At 45.7% G+C, this 8,023-nt stretch overlaps 1 non-coding gene across 1 annotated transcript; it reads left to right on the top strand.

The window, feature by feature from the left end:
- The first annotated feature begins 903 nt into the window (after positions 1 to 903).
- trnap-agg (transfer RNA proline (anticodon AGG)) lies at positions 904 to 975 on the top strand. The gene has a single exon. It is a non-coding gene; the product is annotated as a tRNA-Pro (tRNA).
- The last annotated feature ends 7,048 nt before the right edge of the window (positions 976 to 8,023 follow it).

Raw genomic sequence — 8,023 nt, 5'->3', positions numbered from 1 at the left:
CCCATGCTGTTTTGAGAGAGATACGGTTTCTGAATGTGTCCTGCCTTCAGTCTCCAGGTGAGCTGTTCAAAATCGGCACGGCTTGTGACGTCACAAGCCGAAACGAGCTGGCTAACTGCAATCGTTAGCTCGTAGCGTTATGCTAACGCTAGCATGCTACCTCGTTCTCAATAGCAAAGCAATACACACACAACACACAGAAGTTCACCATAATCTCCAAAAGAACTACTTACATGTGCGCCCTCATTTAGAAGTCTCCCAGCTAATCCTGCCTTGTAACTGACCGAAGTTGTAGAAACAGCCTTTCTTTTACTGTCTATGGAGCTAGCTAGCTAACATGATCTACATCTGAGCTACTGCACATGTGCGAGTGCAATCAAAGATAGTACAGAAGAAGAAGAAAAGAGGTCTCACTCTGTAGCTAAAACAGAGACCAGGTGAAAAGAGGATCTGCAGCAGTGAGAGAGAGCTGTGCAGTACAACAAAAATATGGTGTTTTTTGAAAATTAAACCATGTAAACCTATTCTGGTACGACCTTAAAATACAATTATGAGCCTGAAAATGAGCATAATATGGGCGCTTTAAAACTCTTTTTTACGTGGCACGTTGGTCTAGGGGTATGATTCTCGCTAGAAAGCTTATATGAGTTGATTAAGTCACAGTTACACACTAAGATTTTTCATTATGATTCTGCTGTCACTTTTGACTGAAATATTCAAGTTTGAATTTTGGTAAAATGTTTTGCATCAAAGTATTGTGTTGTCCATTGTAATTAGAAAGCTGAATCTGGCAGTAGAGCTCTTGCCCATGCCAAACAAACTACTTGACCACTGCCTTTCAAGTCAGTGACATATCAGAGCCATATTTCCTTGATAGAAAATTGCTATAAACCTGTTTTACGTGGCTCGTTGGTCTAGGGGTATGATTCTCGCTTAGGGTGCGAGAGGTCCCGGGTTCAAATCCCGGACAAGCCCCAAGTGTGAAATCTGGCAAACACCAAATTCCTAATTTAAAGCTGGTATTAGAATCAAGTCTGCCCACATGGTGGAATCTAGGCATATTCGTTCACGCACAAAGTACAAGAATTGGTAATAGGCAATAAAACACACAACCATTTTCTAATTTAATTCAAAAACTGAAAACTTTGGTCTCAACAGTCGATTTGCGTTTGAACCTATCTGGCCTTGGAAGGCCCTGGGATCTCCTAACCCTTCTTGTAAGTAAGATGAAATGCCACGTAATTAACGTGCAGCTGAGAATGTTGTAGGGAAATGGTCATTGTGCTGGAATCCATTATTTTCACATCTTTTCTAAAGTCGAAGAATGGGTAATGGGCAATATAGCCATTAATCCTTTCAGATTTAATCCGAAAACTGAAGACTTCGCTTTTAGAGGTCGATTTGCGTTTCAGGGTATAGCTCTCATTTGTCGTTGGTCTAGGGGTATGATTCTCACTAGAAAGCTGAATCTGGCAGTGGAGCCATGGAAAGAGCCCATGCCAAACAAACTACTTGACCATTGCCTTTCAAGTCAGTGACAGATCGGAGCAACATTTCCTTGAAAGAAATTTGCTATTAAACTGTTTTACGTGGCTCGTTGGTCTAGGGGTATGATTCTCGCTAGAAAGCTTATATGAGTTGATTAAGTCACAGTTACACACTAAGATTTTTCATTACGATTCTGCTGTCACTTTTGACTGAAATATTCAAGTTTGAATTTTGGTAAAATGTTTTGCATCAAAGTATTGTGTCGTCCATTGTAATCAGAAAGCTATATCTGACAGTGGAGCCATGGAAAGAGCCCATGCCAAACAATGTAATCAGAAAGCTGAATCTGGCAGTGGAGCCATGGAAAGAGCCCATGCCAAACAAACTACTTGACCATTGCCTTTCAAGTCAGTGACGGATCGGAGCCACATTTCCTTGAAAGAAAATTGTTAAAGTGCCCATATTATGAAAAAAACACTTTTTCTGGGATTTGGGGTGTTCTTTTGTGTCTCTGGTGCTTCCACACGCATACAAACTTTGAAAAAAATCCATCCATGCTGTTTTGAGAGAGATACGGTTTCTGAATGTGTCCTGCCTTCAGTCTCCAGGTGAGCTGTTCAAAATCGGCACGGCTTGTGACGTCACAAGCCGAAACGAGCTGGCTAACTGCAACCGTTAGCTCGTAGCGTTAAGCATGCTACCTCGTTCTCAATAGCAAAGCACTACACACACAACACACAGAAGTTCACCATAATCTCCAAAAGAACTACTTACATGTGCGCCCTCATTTAGAAGTCTCCCAGCTAATCCTGCCTTGTAACTGACCGAAGTTGTAGAAACAGCCTTTCTTTTACTGTCTATGGAGCTAGCTAGCTAACATGATCTACATCTGAGCTACTGCACATGTGCGAGTGCAATCAAAGATAGTACAGAAGAAGAAGAAAAGAGGTCTCACTCTGTAGCTAAAACAGAGACCAGGTGAAAAGAGGATCTGCAGCAGTGAGAGAGAGCTGTGCAGTACAACAAAAATATGGTGTTTTTTGAAAATTAAACCATGTAAACCTATTCTGGTACGACCTTAAAATACAATTATGAGCCTGAAAATGAGCATAATATGGGCGCTTTAAAACTCTTTTTTACGTGGCACGTTGGTCTAGGGGTATGATTCTCGCTAGAAAGCTTATATGAGTTGATTAAGTCACAGTTCCACACTAAGATTTTTCATTACGAGTCTGCTGTCACTTTTGACTGAAATATTCAAGTTTGAATTTTGGTAAAATGTTTTGCATCAAAGTATTGTGTTGTCCATTGTAATTAGAAAGCTGAATCTGGCAGTAGAGCCATGGAAAGAGCCCATGCCAAACAAGGTAATCAGAAAGCTATATCTGACAGTGGAGCCATGGAAAGAGCCCATGCCAAGCAATGTCATCAGAAAGCTGAAGAGAGAGTAGGATTTCAACAGAATAACACTTCTCATTACATCAGGTCCCTTATAATATAATTTTTGGAGTGTAAACAAATTTATAGAGTGTAACAAAACTTAATTGATGGAGTGCGAGAGCGGAAAACTGGCAGCTTTCTTTCCAAATAACCATCAATCAATCTAGATAGGAAAACTCTCTCACGGCCCCTCTGCCCTAGGCGACCACCTCTGTACTCCAGATCAATTCGAAAATAAATCTTTATCAATTTATGTGGAGATATGGTTTAAGCAAATACACATGAAAACCTCAGAAAATGAAATAAAATCAAACTGATGTCCAAATTCAGGCTGGTCAACCCATCGGACCATCCAATGGACCTGTCCCTGCCTAGATACCATCTCCCTAAGTGTCAATGAAAAAAGAAAAAACATCTGAGGTCTCTATATATATTCACTTCATGACAGAAAACATCATTCTCCAAACAATTAATACAAAAAGACTATGACACAAATTATGCATTACTCATACAAACATGTATATATATCTCAAACAAACACCATATTTTATTTTATTGTCCATATTTGCATCAGTATCCCCTCTGCACATTCTTCCATATGCTCTGGAAGAAAAGAAAACACTGACCAGTATCGATTGCAAAACAACACATGAAAATTAAAACATCAAAATAAAAATAAAAATGAATGTCAAATAAGAATAAAAATGAATAATATATGAATAATACCAAAAATCAAATATCAAAAGTAGTATCAAAAATCAAATATCAAAAGTAGTATAATGTCAATCACATTCCATTTCCCCCCTGTGATTAAGAAGAAGGCATTAAACAACACAATCAGATATTCAAAAATGATATGCTTCCATCAATACTCCATCTAGTACCGCTTCATCTCCGTCCAAATCAGTCACATTTAACAAAGGCGTCTGAGTACTATCTCCGGGCATCACCACTCCAACCCATCTCAATATCATAGCCTTCGCAAAAGTCAGCAACAAAGTACAAAAGCAAAACATCACACATAGCGCTAAAAGAGCCGCTACTAAAATCTGAACCACTATTGCTCTCACTGGTCCTAATTGACCTTGTAGCCAACCGTTTGCAGACCATCCAGCTCCTTTAGATCAACCAAATGCATCCCTTATACTTTTCAATGCATCTATAACACTAGTGATATCAGAACTATCAGGAATCAAAGTATAGCAATCATCTCCTGTCAAGTTCAAAGCCATACATAAGCCTCCCTGTTTGGCTAAAATATAGTCAAGAGCCATGTCATGTTTCAACAGCGTCAGTCTGTGACTTCTTTGAATATTAGACAAATAGTTAAAACCTCTTATCATCTCATTTGCAAAGCCTTGCAAAGTGTAAGTAATATTATCAATGTGATCTGCCAAAAATGTTACACCATACCAAGGAAAAAGTCCTAATCCCCATTTCTCTCCCAAACTGATTCTCCAGTGATAAGCTTCTAGGTTATGAAATTGTGCCACCCCTCTCTTCACTAACCTTACGTTCATACTTACTCAAAGTTATCATATAGTCATCACAATCTGATATTCCAAAACCCTCTGAGTGACCGAGGTAGAGATGGAGTGACCCTGCCCCGAGGATTCCCGGGGCCCCCGTCTGGAGCCAGGCCCGAAAAAGCTACGTGGCACCTATCTCTCCATCCCATGGGCCCACCACCTGTGGGAGGAACCGCTGGGGTCGGGTGCGCTGCCATATGGGCGGCAGTGAAGGTCAGGGGCCTCGACGGACCAGACCTGGGCAGCAGACCCTGGCTCTGGGGACGTGGAATGTCACCTCTCTGTGGGGGAAGGAGCCGGAACTTGTGCGGGAGGTGGAGCACTACCGGTTAGATCTGGTGGGGCTTACCTCTACGCACAGTCTCGGTTCTGGAACCATACTCCTGGATAGGGGTTGGACTCTTTTCTTCTCCGGAGTTGCACAGGGTGTGAGGCGCCGGGCGGGTGTGGAGATACTCACAAGCCCCCGGCTGAGCGCCGCTACGTTGGAGTTTAACCCGGTGGACGAGAGGGTCGCCTCCCTACGCCTGCGGGTTGTGGGGAGGAAAACTCTGACTGTTGTTTGTGCATATGCACCAAACAAGAGTTCGGAGTATTCGGCCTTCTTGGAGACCTTGAGTGGAGTCCTGCATGGGGCTCCAGTCGGGGACTCCATAGTTCTGCTGGGGGACTTCAACGCGCACGTGGGCAATGATGGAGACACATGGAGAGGCGTGATTGGGAGGAACGGCCTCCCTGATCTAAACCAGAGTGGTTGTTTGTTATTGGACTTCTGTGCTAGTCATGGATTGTCTATAACGAACACCATGTTCGAACATAGGGATGTTCATAAGTGTACTTGGTACCAGAGCACCCTAGGCCAAAGGTCAATGATCGATTTTATAATCGTTTCATCTGATCTGAGGCCGTATGTTTTGGACACTCGGGTGAAGAGAGGGGCGGAGCTGTCAACCGATCACCATCTGGTGGTGAGTTGGGTCAAGGGGTGGGGGAAGACTCTGGACAGACCTGGTAAGCCCAAACGGGTAGTGCGGGTAAATTGGGAACGTCTGGAGGAGGCCCCTGTCCGACAGACTTTCAACTCACACCTCCGGCGGAGCTTTTCGTGCATCCCTGTGGAGGCTGGGGGCATTGAACCCGAGTGGACAATGTTCAAAGTTTCCATTGCTGAAGCTGCGGTGAGGAGCTGTGGTCTTAGGTGCCTCAAGAGGCGGTAACCCACGAACACCGTGGTGGACACCGGTGGTCAGGGAAGCCGTTATCCCAGAGGACTCCGGAGGCAGTTGCAATGTACCGAAGGGCCCGAAGGGCTGCAGCCTCTACCGTGAAAGAGGCAAAGCAGCGGGTGTGGGAGAAGTTTGGAGAAGAAATGGAGAAGGACTTTCGGTCGGCACCAAGGTGCTTCTGGAAAACCGTTCGCCACCTCAGGAGGGGGAAGCGGGGAACCATCCAAGCTGTGTACAGTAAGGATGGAACGCTGTTGACCTCAACTGAGGAGGTAATAGGACGGTGGAAGGAGCACTTTGAGGAACTCCTAAATCCGACTAATACGCCCTCTATGGTAGAGGCAGAGCTGGTGGATGATGGAGGATTGTCATCAATTTCCCTGGTGGAGGTTGCTGAGGTAGTTAAACAACTCCACAGTGGCAAAGCCCCAGGAATTGATGAGATCCGTCCAGAAATGCTTAAGGCTCTGGGTGTGGAGGGGTTGTCTTGGTTGACACGCTTCTTCAACATTGCGTGGAAGTCTGGGACTGTGCCTAAGGAGTGGCAGACCGGGGTGGTGGTTCCCCTTTTTAAAAAGGGGGACCAGAGGGTGTGTGCCAATTACAGGGGTATCACACTTCTCAGCCTCCCCGGTAAAGTCTACTCCAAGGTGCTGGAAAGGAGGGTTCAGTCGATAGTCGAACCTCAGGTTGAAGAGGAACAATGCGGATTCCGTCCTGGTCGTGGAACAACGGACTAGATCTTTACTCTCGCAAGGATCCTGGAGGGAGCCTGGGAGTATCCCCTACCGGTCTACATGTGTTTTGTGGATCTGGAGAAGGCATATGACCGGGTGCCCCGGGAGATACTGTGGGAGGTGCTGCGGGAGTACGGGGTGAGGGGGGTCCCTCTCAGGGCCATCCAATCTCTGTACGACCAAAGCGAGAGCTGTGTCCGGGTTCTCGGCAGTAAGTCGGACTCGTTTCAGGTGAGAGTTGGCCTCCGCCAGGGCTGCGCTTTGTCACCAATCCTGTTTGTAGTATTTATGGACAGGATATCGAGGCGTAGTCGGGTGGAGAGGGGTTGCAGTTCGGTGGGCTGGGGATCTCATCGCTGCTTTTTTGCAGATGATGTGGTCCTGATGGCATCATCGGCCTGTGACCTTCAGCACTCACTGGATCGGTTCGCAGCCGAGTGTGAAGCGGCTGGGATGAGGATCAGCACCTCTAAATCGGAGGCCATGGTTCTCAGCAGGAAACCGATGGAGTGCCTTCTCCAGGTAGGGAATGAGTCCTTACCCCAAGTGAAGGAGTTCAAGTACCTTGGGGTCTTGTTCGCGAGTGAGGGGACAATGGAGCGGGAGATTGGTCGGAGAATCAGCACAGCAGGGTGCGGTATTACATTCAATTTATCGCACCGTTAGACGAAAAGAGAGCTGAGCCAGAAGGCAAAGCTCTCAATCTACCGGTCAGTTTTTTGTTCCTACCTCACCTATGGTCATGAAGGCTGGGTCATGACCGAAAGAACAAGATCCAGGGTACAAGCGGCCGAAATGGGTTTCCTCAGGAGGGTAGCTGGCGTCTCCCTTAGAGATAGGGTGAGAAGCTCAGTTATCCGTGAGGAGCTCGGAGTAGAGCCGCTGCTCCTTCGCGTCGAAAGGAGCCAGTTGAGGTGGTTCGGGCATCTGGTAAGGATGCCCCCTGGGCGCCTCCCTAGAGAGGTGTTCCAGGCACGTCCAGCTGGGAGGAGGCCCCGGGGAAGACCCAGGACTAGGTGGAGGGATTATATCTCCAACCTGGCCTGGGAACGCCTCGGGATCCCCCAGTCGGAGCTGGTTAATGTGGCTCAGGAAAGGGAAGTTTGGGGTCCCCTGCTGGAGCTGCTACACCCACGACCCGACCCCGGATAAGCGGACGAAGATGGATGGATGGAATCTGATATTCCCATAAACATTCCTGGTCCATCATACCGCTTATTTCAACAAAAACATCCTTTTGCCCTCGCCGGTGTCACTTCCATTGCTTCAGGAACTGCTGTTAGCTTATTTTCCTTTTGATCTAACAAATTCACATAGGATAATCCATTTAACCAAGAGCAATCATATTTAGGTCTAAACAACTATGTTGACAAAGACATCACTACATCTATTGCAGATTGTTGATGATACAACAACCATGATAAAGCATAAGATTGACACTTAGTAGATAAAGGTTGAGCCACCGTCTCTAAAATTGAGTCCCACGTGCCAGGTGCGGGTACTTTCAACAGACATGGACCATTCAATTTCCTAACTGACCTTACAGAATGAGTTAACTGCTGGAACTATAGATTCCTACTAGCCCATCTATCTGTAATTTTCA

The sequence above is a fragment of the Sander vitreus genome, unplaced genomic scaffold (assembly GCF_031162955.1).
Source record: "Sander vitreus isolate 19-12246 unplaced genomic scaffold, sanVit1 ctg831_0, whole genome shotgun sequence".
NCBI classification, from domain to species: domain Eukaryota; kingdom Metazoa; phylum Chordata; class Actinopteri; order Perciformes; family Percidae; genus Sander; species Sander vitreus.
The sequence above is the reverse complement of the archived record's forward strand: the minus strand, read 5'-3'. Positions and strand labels throughout refer to the sequence as shown.